At 34.5% G+C, this 15,088-nt stretch overlaps 1 long non-coding RNA gene across 3 annotated transcripts; it reads left to right on the top strand.

The window, feature by feature from the left end:
• The first annotated feature begins 4,357 nt into the window (after positions 1 to 4,357).
• LOC102669114 (uncharacterized) lies at positions 4,358 to 10,451 on the top strand. 3 transcript variants are annotated; one of them, XR_005888354.1, is made up of 6 exons: positions 4,358 to 5,014; positions 7,713 to 7,800; positions 8,549 to 8,659; positions 9,276 to 9,723; positions 9,936 to 10,038; positions 10,238 to 10,451. It is a non-coding gene; the product is annotated as an uncharacterized lncRNA (long non-coding RNA). The 3 variants fall into 3 exon arrangements; XR_005888356.1 differs by having other exon boundaries at positions 4,359 to 5,014; positions 9,276 to 9,673; XR_005888355.1 differs by lacking the exon at positions 9,276 to 9,723 and having other exon boundaries at positions 4,365 to 5,014.
• The last annotated feature ends 4,637 nt before the right edge of the window (positions 10,452 to 15,088 follow it).

Here is a 15,088-nt window from a genome sequence, read left to right as displayed (position 1 = left end):
AAAAGGTAAAGGGCGATGCATTTAGTAAAAAGGGGGTACAAATAGCAATCAGGCCCACTTGGGCCTTCCAGATTCTTCCTCCAGAAGGCTGTTGCTTCTGGAGGAAGTAACCTTGCTCGCTTGGGCGAGCTGGGTGGCAAGCTCCTCCCCTATTTTGCTATAAATAGGGGGAGGAGTGAAGGGAGAAGGGTTCAGCCTTCTTGGCACTTTGTATTCTCTTAAATTTGCTGAGGAAAATTGTTTCCGTGAAGAAAATCCAAGCCGAGGTGCTTCCATAACGTTTCCGTGAGTAATTACGCGAAGATTCTCGACCGTTATTCAACATTCATCGTTCGTTCTTCGTTTTCTTCAGTCTTCAACGGGTAAGTACCTCAAACCGAGCTTTTCAATTCATTCTATGTACCCGTGGTGGTCCACATTTTGTTTCATGTATTTTTATTCTCGTTTTCATTCACTTTCTATACCCCCTTTTGACGTGCTTCAGTCATTTATTTAAGTTGTTTTCTCGCCTAATCTAAAAATAAAATAAATTTCCACCGATTATTTGAATTGTATCATCCGTTAATTTCTATTAAAAAGAATTCCGACCGTTCGGTCGTGCCGTAACCACGTTGGAAATAAAAAAAGAGGTAAAATAATAATATAATAATCAAAAAATACCTTTTAGTAAAATAAAGCGAAAAATCAATCAGACGTATTCTCTTTGGGATTTCTCATTCTTAATTGAATTGACTAATAACTAAAGTGAAACTAAGGCTAAAATCAACTCGCCTAGTCAAGCTCATCCACAAAACATAGGGTTTTGAAAGTTTATCATTTCAGTTTCTTACCAAGTAAAATGAATTATTTTTAAGGTCCAACGCCTTAAAATGATCACCTTTCAAGTAAAAAGAATCACTTGATTCACGCATAAGAAAGAACTACGTAAGTCTGATTTCCTCTTTGATGGAGGGTACGTAGGAGCAAGAGCCCCGCTTTTGTAGACCTCAAAAAATAAAAAGAAATAAAAGTTAAGGTAACACAATTTCCACAATTCTAAAAAATAGGCTGTTGTCCTTTGAGACAAACATGAGAGGTGCTAATACCTTCCTCAAGCGTAAATACAACTCCCGAACTTAGAATTTTCATTTTGACCGGTTTCCTTCGGTTTTCCCGACGTTTTCCACAAATAAACGTTGGTGGCGACTCCGCGCATCTTTCCTCCTTTGGAAAGCGCACTCGTGAGCCTCGCCTTCGCTCGCTCGCAAAAGGGCACGTTGCGACACATATGCTCTTGCAACATATGCTATTGTTCTACCATTACAACCATACTTGATCATCAATGCAGGCACCGCCGGTGGCTCCAAGGTGGTGGGCACTATCTTGTCCCAAGAAATAGTGTTAGAATTGTTGGTTTTCCAGGTTTATGTTTCAAAGTGTCTATATGTTGCGTTTTTTATATCTCTTCCTAGTTTAGCTAGTTTTGGTTCTCTTTCATGTGAAACTATTGTCCAATTTTGAATAAACATTTCAAAGAAAAAAATCTCGACCATCTAATCTATGTTAAACAACTTTCCTTATACTCTTCTATAAAAAAATCGATAATAAATAAACTTCCAACAAAAGTGATCAAAACCAATTAATCTAGAAATGGTCATTGATTTTTTGTCTTATATTTTTATATATTTTTCTAATCATGAAATGGATTGAACTAAAATGCATGACTATTTTAAGTGAATTGACAACATGGCTGTGGTCTGTTGATTACAAACTTAAGTTTTACCAGCATCTAAAGTTGGTCTACTTTCCATCATTGGTTAACATGTATCAAACTCTTTACAATATATTAAAATTTTGTGATGATTATGATTACAACTAAAAATATTACGATGTAGCTATATGCATTTGTATGTGCATGAACATGTTTTTCTAAGTAGTGTTCATTGTTGAATGCTTTTAGGCCAAATGAGCTAGTATTGATGATATTTTCGTTGTATCAAAATGTTCTTTTCATGACAGAAGAATACCTATACCTGTAAGTGTTATTCCTCTTGGTAGCTCTTGATTTTTTGTCTTTTGTACTCCTCGTCTTGACTTGAAGTGTAGTTGACTACACTAAGTTTATATTTAAGACTTCAATAAATGGAATAATTCTTGCAGTGTATATGGATTGTTTTTATAAAAGCTGTGACTAGTATCGTTGGTGGTGACAGAGCAATTGTAGAAGAATTCCTGCAGAATTTGGCAGCTCTAACTGTTATTCTTGATCTAAACAAGTTATTAATTTTATTAATGGAAAGTGCATATCTAAGCTTTGACAACTCAATTTCACCTTATCCTCTAGTAGAAGAATATATTTCAACAGGGAGAATTATGAATGCCTTTACCTGACATGTTACATATGTTACCAAATGGTAGCTCTAGTTTAACATCTACTTATTGTGGTTCCAGCCTTTTATTTATCCTTTTGTTTCTTGCTTGCTATTCCTTAAGTTTTGAACACACCTCAAATTTGAAGATTGTTGTGCTTTGTTACTCTTGCTTTCTTTTTAACATTTTTTCTTCATAAAAAGTGAAGTCCAACATATTTTTTTTTAATATAAAGATACAATATGTATTATCATAAATTAAAGAAAAAGCTAAAATTAAACTAAATTTGTATAGCAGAATTGTCAAGGGATCAAGAATTCATACTTGTTCAATCTTTGTTAGGAAATAAGGGAACAACTAAAAATGTGAAAACTAATACTCTTAACACTTAGAGATTTCATAAACCTGATAAAATTACTTGGTAGAAAACTGGTTTTTATAATCACATCGAATGAGAGTAAAGACCTTTCAGCGAGTATTATAAGAGTAGTCGTCTAATTCATTAGGAGCCATATAAAACAAAATTACAATGCCATCAATCAGCAAAGTCTTATTAAGAAACTAACATTAAACTTAAAAGAAAATAAATTATAATTTACATTGAAATAAAAATAGATAGAAGCTGACTTTTATGTTAAAAAGTGTATATTTTTAGCTTCAAAATATGATTTTTTATTTTAATTTTTTATGAAAGTTTTTAGTCTATTGATGTAAGTGATACCACTTGTCCTCCCGTGCACAGGTCAACCATGAGAGTTTTTGTGCCCACACTTGTCCTCCCGTGGAATACTATTAGACTGTAAAGTAGATTCACTTGATTTGATGTTTTTGGTCCCAGGATATATCACTGGAGAATGTGTCCAGTATTTATGAACTTTTAGAGGCCTTTAACACTTTATCATTGAGGCACACAAGCATCCTTTTTATCTTGGAGCACTATGATAAATTGAGTGGAAAGCCAGGGTATCTATCTGATCCCTCAATCCCGTGTTTGCTTCTTGTGTGTGTGTATTTTCTTTTTTTTTTTTCTTTTCCTTTGCAATACATAAAAGATGTCTAAAAGAAATAAACTCAATCTAAATAGAATAAATATCTGAATCATCTTGTGTAACTTGGAGGTTTTAGGTCAGTTCAGTTGCACCTACTTTTAATGCCTATTTGTCTTTATTTTACTTGTAGTTTTAGCAAAAGCATGTGACAACCTAAAATGAATATTCATATATTTAAAGTTTTGGGATCTACTTAAACAATGTCATTCTTTTATAGGACTAAATCAAAACTATACAGCCTGCCATATCCAGTAATTAGTTAGTTCTTCACTTGATTCCATGAACCTTTCAGTTTTAGTGCAAAGTTGTTTCATTTAATAGCTAAATGGCAACCAGAAAGCAAGTTTTCATGTTATTTTTGTTAGTATTCAGATGAGAAATAATTTTTATATGTGGTTATCAAAATATGGAAAGCTGCGTATGATTTTTCTTTGTGATTTGTGTTTAATATATTCATTATCTCTTCTTTCTTATTTATTTTGGCTGCAAATTGTCATATTTTTAGTATTGTTTGCTTTTGATTCATATGATAGACAGGGATCTTAAAACCCTTGGTTTGAAATTTTGAAATGAATTGAATAATCAAGTTAACAGGTTAAATAAATCCCAAATATGATGAATGAGTTTCTCGTAAACATTACATTGGTTCTATGTCTTCCTAATCTTTCTTGAAGTTTTGTTTCCACCAACTACTATTTGCAGACACTCTCATCTAGACACTCTCATCTGATTCAGCGTATAATACCCAAGATTCAGAATTACTTTGTTAAAGCCCTTACCAAGGCCAATTCCAACATCTTGCCGTAATGTTATATTATTGACATCTAACCAGTTGCGATGTACATGATGTGGTCACTACTGCAAAAGACATTTACTACGACGTAGCAACAAATACGGTTGGCCAAAAACGTCGTAGAATCTTTAGATTATAAGTTCAAGGACGGTTATTTTAAAAACCCGTCTTTGAATTGTTATGTTTTTCTCTCTCTCTTATTTATCTTCTCGGGTACACTGTTGCTGACCCTTCATTTTCCACTCACCCTTCACTTTCCTCTCTCTCATTGTTGCCTTGTATCTCCCTTTTTCTTTGTCACAAACCCTAGCGTGGTCAGGTGCCGAATCTCTGAGTTCGAGAGGCTCAGCTCCACCAGGGTCGGCACCAATTCTTTCCTCCTCAACTCCTCTGCCCGCAGTTTGTTCTGCCTCCTCACCTCGCTCTTGCTCAGTGCCGCGATGCCGGTCCCTGGAACCGACATCGGTTTCAGTGGTGTGCTCCAGCTCGGCTCGAAGGTGTGCCCCATTTGCCGCTTCGAGAGATCATGTGGGAACAGAACGTGAATTTCAGAGGAGGAGGTAAGGGGTTTGGTGATGCCGAGGCTGTGAAACTTCTTAGCGATTCGTTCAATGGTAGTGGAGATCGACGGGTTCAGGTTTGAATCTCGAGAGTGGAGCAACGAATGTGGAATCTGGTTTTGGATTTGGGGAATTGAAGAGGGGAAAAATTCAATGAAGAAGGAAAGGTGTATTGAAAGTGGATATGAGTTGCAGGAAGCAATATTTCAGTAGCAGTTACTTACGTCATGGAACATGGATGAATAAAAATACGAGGTCCCAAGGTAATTTTTTAAATTATTGTATGTATTAAAAATTGCCCGAATTCGGATTCGAACCGTGAAGAGGAAGTCGAATAGGTTTCTTTTTGTTAATCCTCTGCAATTTCAATAATAAATTTTTACTGAACAAAGAGAAAAATACACAAAAGAAAACTCATTTTTTGGCTCTGGCTTCCGAAAACACTATCTATTAATTGCTTCAACACCCCTTCGGTGCACTTCTCCCTACTAAAAATCCATCTACTTTGCAAGAAACAATTAATTTAGCAGGATTTTTTTTCTAGTACAGTCCTTAAACAGAATACTTGAATGCATGAAATATCTACGAATACCCAAAGAGTAAATTTTGATGATATATTCAATATACGATTTTTCTCAGAGCTTTGTGTTCTATTCTGACCTTTCTAGTTTCTTCTCCAATTAATATACCCTTAACATGTATTTTTCTCCCTTTTGCTTCGTTCTTAATTTTTTTTCATTTTTAATTGTCTTATTTAAACATTGCTTGTTTCTATCGTATCAAGAATTTGTTTTCACATAAATAATTAGTCTATATTTTAAGCATTGCTTTGAGTCAAGTTTTGTACTCACTTTAGAGCACCTAAGGTATATTGATATTATTATCTTATTCTGGACTTGCTGTTTTCTAACAAGAGCAAAGGTATTGGCTTCACCACTTTCTGTTACTAATGGTTCTATTCATATCATGCCAGTTAGTGGTTGTTTACACTTTCCTTATTTGGTTTGTATCTTCATACTGGAAGTGCCATGACTTTGTAATTCATAACCACATGGTTGATGATAATGGAAGCAGGAGAACGAACTTAAATTCGTTCACAACTAACAATTTGAAAATTATGAATAACAATTTGAACTTTAATTTTTTTTTCAAGCTGATGTTGTATGATTTTTTATACAAATTCTAGTTTTTTAAGGCAAATTATTTTAGGTAGTTATACTTGTCTTTATAATATGATTTCACTGACGTCAGAGGTTCCAGATTATGCCATGACTTTTGTGAATGGAACTTCATCAAAGTAAGTTTTCTTTTAGTATTTATACATGCTTGTAACCTGTAACTATGAGACTGTTGCCAACTACTGATTACATGCTTGTAATCAGTATTTTATTATTTTTATACTATTTATATCACATAATATATGAACTATTTAACTAATCCACACATGACCTGAAAAAAAAACTAATTCTCATATAAATTAATTAAAGAAAGTTATTTAATTTAAAGAAGTTACTATCTTTTTGGTTCTTATTTTTTATTTATTCATGCTTTTAATTTTTTAATCTAAATTTTGACTGAAACTAATTAGAAATGTCATTACTTTTAGTTCATGTATTTAAATATTTAAATAACAACATTTAATTGGTGACTAATAACGAAATTACCAAAAAGTCTAACAAATAATCACATAATTTTTTAAAAATTGTATTTTTAATCTTTTATTAATTATTAATGCAGTACATTTTTTATGGACCAATATGACTACAATTTAATACTTCTTGTTTATTGATAAACAATGTTTCTGAAACTATTACATTTGGGGACATATACATTGCTGTAGATATGGTGCATATCTTCATATTGGTCAACTGTTAGAAGCTCCTTGCTTTGTTAAACTGAACCAATGATGAGTATTGAGTAGAAAACAAATTATGGTACCATTTAATTCTATAATTTCTTAATTTAAATCTATTTAATTTTAATTTATTCATCCTCTTTCAATTTTTGAGTAATATAATTATCACAGGAATTAAAGAATAACCGTAATTCTTTTTTATTGTCTGATTTCTTTTTAATTTTTATCTAACTTTTAATGGTTTCAACTTTATAGCTCAAAAATGAACTTTGGACCCTGTGGATGCAAGATAAACAATGTTGTCTTATGTTCTTCATAGTTTGTATTCAATCTTTTTATTTTTATTTTTATTTTTCTATTAACAACCTTGTCCCATATTGTAGGTAAGTTTGTGTACTTATCAAAACAAGGTGACAAACATATCATATGTGTTTCTTGTGTTTTAAGATTTATATTGGTCCATGAACAACTCAACTACGTGTCCCATGAATAAGAACTATGGAACATGTGATGATTCTCAACCATATAATAATTTCTCAATAGAATTTAATTGAAATACCTAATTGCAAAGGTTTTATTTACTATTATCTATTCATTAATTTCCATATAATTAAAAATTATTATTTTTATAATAATTATTTTAAAGTTAAATTTTAAGATAATTTTTAGTTGATTGATAATATAAAAAATATTTAAATTATCAATATAACAAAATTAAATTCAAAATAGTAATATATATATATATATATATACATATATATATATATATATATATATATATATATATATAGTGTGTGTGTGTGTGTGTGTGTGTTAATAGTGTTAAAAGCTATAATTAAAAAATAATCTAAATTGTAAACAAGTTAACTAAGCATTTATTCTGTAAGTTCTTATAAAATGAGAGCTTATTTGTAAACATGAGTGTGAAGTTTACTGAAAAAAAATATTATTTTGACAAGCTTGACTGTGAAATAAGCTAAACAATGCTTTTAGGAAGGTCATTGGTCACTTTCATTGGCCTAAATTAAATCAAACTTATTTGATGTTTACTCTTATATTTTCAATCATGTACTGCTGACTAATGTTTTTTTGTCTGCACTCTGCAGATTTCTGTTGACCTCACTGTCTAGTGTGGACGTACCTGTCTTATGCTCTCCTGTGCTATTTCAAAATTCTGCTTTGTCTTCTCTTGACGTATGTCCTTGGCTTCATTTTCTTTCCATTTAATTTCTCATGTTCTTTGATTCTGTAATTTGTCAATTTAAGTTGATTATTGAACCTTTTATTCTTTTTTTGGAGAATTTTGCCTTTATGAAAACTCGAACTAAATGGTTAATCTAGCTATGTGTTAATTGAAAGCTACTCGCTATATGTGATTTTCCATTGTTGGAAAATAACAACTAAACACGTGATGGAATTGCTCGAAACATAATCAGGGCAGAGTAGTGGAAGTGTGAATCTCATTTGCTGAGTGTTGCTTCCCTTACATGTAGTCACTCAGGTAATTGGGCTTGTTTACATTTCTCTTTGGCCTGTTAATGCTATTGTTGTTGTTCTTTGTCTGAGTCTGGTATATTGCTGTTGCTATCAACTTACCCCAAAATTTATGCCTATTTTATACAAGGGTGATAAATATCCACATCAAAACAATGCTAAGGTAATTTAGAGTAAATTTCCTTGTTGGAACAATTATCACCTCTAGAAAATAACATCTAAAAAATTCTAAAGTAATAATTGTTTGGGAAGGACCTACCATTTTTTAAAGTTTTAATTTGTTTTAGTACTCGAGTAATAATTTTTTTTAATCTAAGGAATGTTGCCTGCCCAAAACCAATAACTAATCCAAGTTTTAGTATTTTGACTTAAAGAGTAGTGCACAATATTAAGTTATTTGTGGGCAAGTCATATTCAATTTATTAATTAATTACTTCTTTGTATTTAGTGTCCAGATGGAACTAGGGACTCCAATTCCACCAATTTTGCTAATCTACTACTGGTTTGAAGTTTCTGTTGCAAGAGGAATTAAACTTGGACTAACATTTTTCTTCTCACGGTGAGTTATATTTCCACATTCAGTGTTTATCATGCATCACTGCCTTAGCCACTAGGTAAATGACTGCTGGAGAAGGTTATCATTCTACATCGGTGTAGAATGCTAATCATTCTAAGACGGTCTTTGGTGCAGGATCGTCTTAGAATCGTTATCATTCTACATCGGTCCTCTCATAACCGATGTAGAATGTTCAACATTCTAAGACAGTCTTTCACGACCGTCGTAGAAAAGGTTTTCCCTTTTTACGTTGCCTGCTACTACGATGGTTGAAAATCGATGTAGAATGGCTCGAATAACCGATGTAGAAAACCTTTTTTTTAGTAGTGGGTTGACTTAGATAGCAAAAATGACCTTCACGAACATTGTTTTTTTCTCGTGCAATATTGTGATGGTTTTGACTTGATAGTTCTATTTCTGAATTGATTTGGCATTACAATGTTGAGTTTGAGTGGAAAACTATTCCCAAGCATCTAATGTATATATGAAAATTAGATAGTTGTTTGTGATTGCTAATGAATGTATTGTAAATTAAATGCAACTGCATTTAAAGAATTCGTCATTTAAGCCATGCTGAATTCAGTTGCTGCTTATAAAAATTGGCTCTTTGTCTATGCAGTCAAGCAATGACGGAATCAAGGTTTCACGTACAAGAATTGCTATTGGTCCCCACCAACTTTTAGAATTCATGGGAACAAATATTTTTCCCTCCCTACTTTGCTTCCATTATTGCGATTTTTGGTCTGTTTGATGTTGGAATTGTTATGAAAAATTTGAACCTTTTGCTTACAGGGTGTGGCTTACGAATGTGATTGTACATTTTGGTGTGTTTTATGTCAATGTATTGAAAAATATTGAAAGATTTGTGATTTTAAAACAAATTTGGCTAATCGAAATTATGATGTTGGCATATATGTGAGAGATCATTGAAATCCTCAACTGGTTGAGCAACAGGGCCTCCTTCTACTAGTTTTGTAAGAGCTGAAATGCTTCTCAGTGGTTTTCTAATTAGACCATGTGAGGATTGTGGATCCATTATTCATATTGTTGATCATATTTATTTAGATGTAAGTAATATATATCCAAGCCATTTTTAGAATTTTAAAATAGTCCTTAGTGTACCCGAAGTACTGAGGTCGTTGTATGAATTGAATCATCAAAATTCTTGCCTGAAAAATTGACAATTGCTATAAGATTAATTAGTTGCTTGTTAAATGAATTAGATATGTTTAACTTTTTCAAAAATTAGTGAATGAGAATTGTGAAATTGACTATGTAGGCCTTGCAACATATAAGACAGATAGCACAAGAATCACGTGGAGTAAATAAGTATGGTGGTGGACGCCAACATGCTTAAGAACATTTACCCAGAGACTTTGTAGGTAAGGCATGCTTTAATGTCCTCGGTAGTTCTAACTAATGCATTGTGCATTTAGGTTATTGACTTGGCACATTTTAAAGTTGATATGATTGAGTAGCAGTTTGTTCATTAATCATTCTTATTCTTGCTAAAATTCAAGGTTGTCTATTATCACTTATTTCAAAATTATTAAGTTTTTTGTTTGAAATTGCATTCCTTAGGGGCTTTAATGAGGTCGTGAATGGATTAGTTGATGATGTATGGTCATTGATGGGTATTGATGGAGTGGAAGATGTGACTATAGCCATAAACTCATCTCCAAACAAATTGTGAACTATGTATTCCAAATAATTTTTTTTGGGTTATAAGTAAATTAATTTATGAGATTTCATGGATAAATTATTTGTAAAATAGTTTGTGTATATTGTATTTCAATTTTCATGATTTGATTGTTTTGGATGATGTAATATAATGTTAATGTGTCAAAGAAAGAAAAAAAAATCATTCTATAACGGTTATTTTATAAAATCTGTCTTTGAATGTGTTTACATTCTAAGACGGTTTTCACAAAACTGTCTTAGAATGTAACCCATTTTAAGACAGTTTTGAAGCCAAAACCGATTTAGAATGTGATACATTCTAAGACGGTTTTGGCGTAAAAATTGTCTTAAAATGGGATACATTCTAAGACGGTTTTAGTGTCATAACCGTTTTAGAATTTCATACATTCTAAGACGGTTGCTGGAATTGTCGTCGTAGATGCTTCACATTCTACGACGTGCTCTACGAAGATGGTTCATAACCGACGTTGAAGGGCATTTTTAACTGAAGTAGATGAAGGTATTTTTCTTAGTAGTGAAACTTCCTATAACTTTTAGTTTTGTAGATTTTTCTCATACTCTTGGTCCAGTCTCCCATGATTTGTTCTATTGTACTGTCTAGAGTTCACAAAATTGACGTAGCGCTAGAATGTGCATGTTAGTCTTGACACCAGAGCGTAAACATAGCTCCCTCAGCAATTGGACTATTAGGCCGACAGGTTATTAACAAGTATCTATATATATTTGAATCTTAATGATAATGCTATTATTTCTCATCAAGTTGCAGGTACCTACTTATCTACTAGCAATGAATTATCTATAAGCGATGGGTTATCTACAAGTTATGAATTATCTACCAGCTATTATTTACAAGCTATGAATTATATACTAGCTATTATCTACAAGTTATGAATTATCTACTAGCTATTATCTATAAGCAATGAATTATGTACAAAAGTTGTTACGCCATTGTAACAACCACTACAATCAAGGACCTAAAGTCCTCATCCAACACTGTAAATACAGGTTCTATCTCTTTTTTTTATTCATTATCAACTCACTCGTGTACTTACTTAAGCGTTCGAGTGTTTTGTTTTGCAAGTCCCCCTCGTGTTTTCCTAACAGAGGGTACGTATAGTTTTACATGTGAAATCATGGAGCCCATCCAGGCCTACCTTGGCGTTAGTCAACTCCAGATTTCGATAAGAACATATATTTTTCTCATTTTAATGATATCTTGGCTTGCTACATAGGAAGGATATGTTATGGGGTACTAACATATATAGTTGGGATATCATAATGCTATCGGGATGTTTTGCAAGATAAAGTTTATAAAAAAATATCTAAAAAATTTAATATTAAATTTATTATCATATCATAACAAAATTTATTATCAAATAATTTAAATTAATAAGAAATAATTTATTAAAAAATTGTAAAGAAATTAAATTGAGGTCCTAAATATTAGGGGTCAAGAGCAATGCCTTAATGGCATGATGGTTACCATGATGAAAATGTTATTAATTTGTTACTTTGGTACACAACATATACTCTATTTTTTTATTGGCTCAACATAAATGTATTGTTTAGGGTTCACGAAATACACGTGGCATGCTACCTGCCACTCCAAGACACACGTTAGCCCTTGACGACAGCCCTGGAATAGGAGCACGGACGTCATGCCTTTAGCAGTTAGGCTCCCAACTGATAGTTTATCTATAATCTCTCATTATTTGAATATATTGTCGTCTTCTTATCACGCGATAGGTAAATAATTATCTCTAAGCTACTCATTATCTATAAAATTATCTATAAGCCATCATTATGTACTGCTATTATCTATAAGTCGGTAATTATTTGTAAGGGTTTTTACATCACCGTAATAGCCCCTACAAACAAGGACCCCTAGCTCCCTCTGCACTCTATAAGTACCAAGTTTCATCTCAATCTTTTCATACTCTCCTAACTCACGTACTTACTTGAGCATTAAAGTAGTTTGTTTTGCATGTCCTCCCTTTTGTCCTCTTAACAAAGGTCACCCTTCGTCTGACGTGCGAAGTCCAAGAGCCCACCTTAGCCACGTCCACCTTGACTTATGCCAGCTCTAAATTTTGGTAAGTACATTTGGTCCCCATTGTGAGGCCACAGTAGAACATACCCCACGACTTCTCTTTTCAACCATGGTTAGCATGTGGTTTGGCCTCAAATGTGTGACCCCTTTCAAAGGCTCCAATCCTCCTCTAGCAACCATGACAGATACTGATACTCTATAATAACTCCAAAACCGCATTACCGAGATGGAGCGATACCATGAGGAGGAGCTAAGAAAGCTAAAGGTTGACCAAAATTAGCTGGAGGCTTGTGTTAGACGCCCTAGGGCAACGGGCACTAACACATTGCCTGAGCGCACTCAAGGGGTCACACCCTCAACACTCAAGATGATCCAAGTCTCTTCCACATACATTGTCTTGTAGTGCGGACTACTTGTTGAGACCTCTTCATCGACCAAATCGTGGAAGCTGACATACCCCTAGGTAGGATACCACTCAACCTAGAGTGATATGATGAAACTAGTGATCCAAATGAACATTTGGACACTTTCCTCACCTAGGTGAATCTATACACTAATGACAACACAATCCTATGTTGTGTCTTCCCAGCGACCCTCAAAGGGGCGACATTAACCTAGTACAGTGGACTTCCTCCAAGGTCCATCGATAGTATCAACACTATTGTCAAGCATTTCAGTGTGCAATATGCAACCAGCTAGTTACACCGTATGACATTTGTCGCTCTGGCCAGTCTGTGATAAGCAGATGATGAAATCTCAACCTAGAGGTAGCATTACAATCATTGCTCCTCGCCCTACAGCCTAACAAGTTTGCAAACAGTTTGTGCAGAAAACCCCCTTGTAGCATGGACGAGTTACGCGAATGAGCCAAAGGTTACATCCAGATGGAGGAGATGTTTAGGATTAGAAATGACGTTCGACAAGCCAGAAAAAAGCACAATAAGAGACAAGAAGGTACTAAGAGTTACTCACACAAGTCAAACAAAAGGCACAAGCCAGACAAGCGCCAGCCTCTCTTAAAAAGGCCTAGGTACGAGCATTACACACCCCTAACACCTAATCGCACTACAATCCTCGAGGAGGCTTTCAACGTGGATGTCCTAATGAAACTACCTTCGCCACTTCCACCCAGGCCAAGGTTAGACAAGACCAAATACTGCAGATACGATTGCAGTTATGATCACAACACAAAAGATTGTTGGGCCCTAAAAGACAAAATAAAAGAGCTCATGTGGGCTGGGTATATAGCCTAGTTTGTGAAAAGGTCGGACAATCATGCAACAATAATGAGGCCCGGAGGACACCAAGAGGATCACCACAAAAACCACAATTCTGGTAGAAGAGATGATGCAATCCTCCCAAGGAGGGGATCCATCACCAGAGCCATGTCTAGGAGACTCCCAGAGGATTGGGCCAGAGATGCAGGAGAAGGTCCTAGGGTCAAGAGGGGACCCATCACCAGAGCCATGGCTAGGAGACACTAAATTTGGCTCCAGAAATTCAAATTCAAATGCAAGTGAAATTTGAATCAAATTTCCCTCCAATTTTGATCATTTGAGAAATTACACTTCAAGGTTCATACCTCATTTAAGGCATAAATTTCGTGCCCCCTCTCTCCGTCTCCCTGCAGTCATCTTCCCCTACCTTCAAGCTCTTATCCATGACTTTCTATGGTGGTGAGCTTGTTCTTGACTCATCTCCTCGAAGTGGCGTCTCCAATAACCTTTCCTCCTTGATGAAGAAGAAGATCCAAGGCCTACAAGCTCTACATGGAGCTACATTAAGAAGAGACACCACTAACAAAGACACAAGCAACAACCTTTGCAGGAATAGGAAAATGAGCTCGCCCAGCAAATCAGAGGTGTAATCAACACTGTTATGGGTGGATTTTCCTATGGAGGACAGTCCATCAGTCCAACAAGCACCACCTCCACGCCATTCGGGACATCGATATCAACTATGTCGACCTATTGTGTCAACCTACCATCCCCACAAAGTCTAGCTCCTATCACCTTCACTGATAGAGACTTCAAGGGTATCAACCCTATTAATGAAGATGACCCCAAGGTTGTCTCCATCATAATTGCCAACTTCATGGTGTACAAAGTTCTCATCAACCAGGGTAGCTCCACTGACATCTTATATTGGAAAACATTCCATAGGCTTGAAGTCTCGCCTGATACCACCCAATCTCACTTCGGTCCACTCCTTGGCTTCGCAAGAGAAAGAGTATAGAGATGATAGCCGCAAAATTTAAGTTAATTTGGTAGTCAATTTTGGTTACGAATGATTGCAATTTCTTTACTTTACCATTGTTTTTAATGATATAATAAAGAAGTTAATATCTTTGCAGTTTTTTATTAGCATAAGTTAATAGAAAAAGATTTTAAATGCTTTGGAGAAAAATTGATGCAAAAATTGGAAGAAAAAGCCTTGAAGAAAAAATGGAAGAATTGGACAACTCTCTTAGCGTGCAATACAGGTTTAGCGCGTACCCTCGCTTAGTTGGAAAACTAAGGCTTAGTGCGAAGAAGACCCACGAGGACTCCAAAAGGCGCGCTTAGAAAAAAACTTGTGCTTAGTGTGAAGTCAGCCTGAAAAGTAAGCTACCTTAGGCCTATAAAAGGAGTAGGAAGCAAAGGAGAGATACACACCGAGATACCAATCCCTAGACAACCCTG

This window comes from Glycine max, chromosome 14 (assembly GCF_000004515.6).
Source record: "Glycine max cultivar Williams 82 chromosome 14, Glycine_max_v4.0, whole genome shotgun sequence".
Lineage (NCBI taxonomy): Eukaryota > Viridiplantae > Streptophyta > Magnoliopsida > Fabales > Fabaceae > Glycine > Glycine max.
This window is presented reverse-complemented; position numbering and strand designations above follow the sequence as displayed.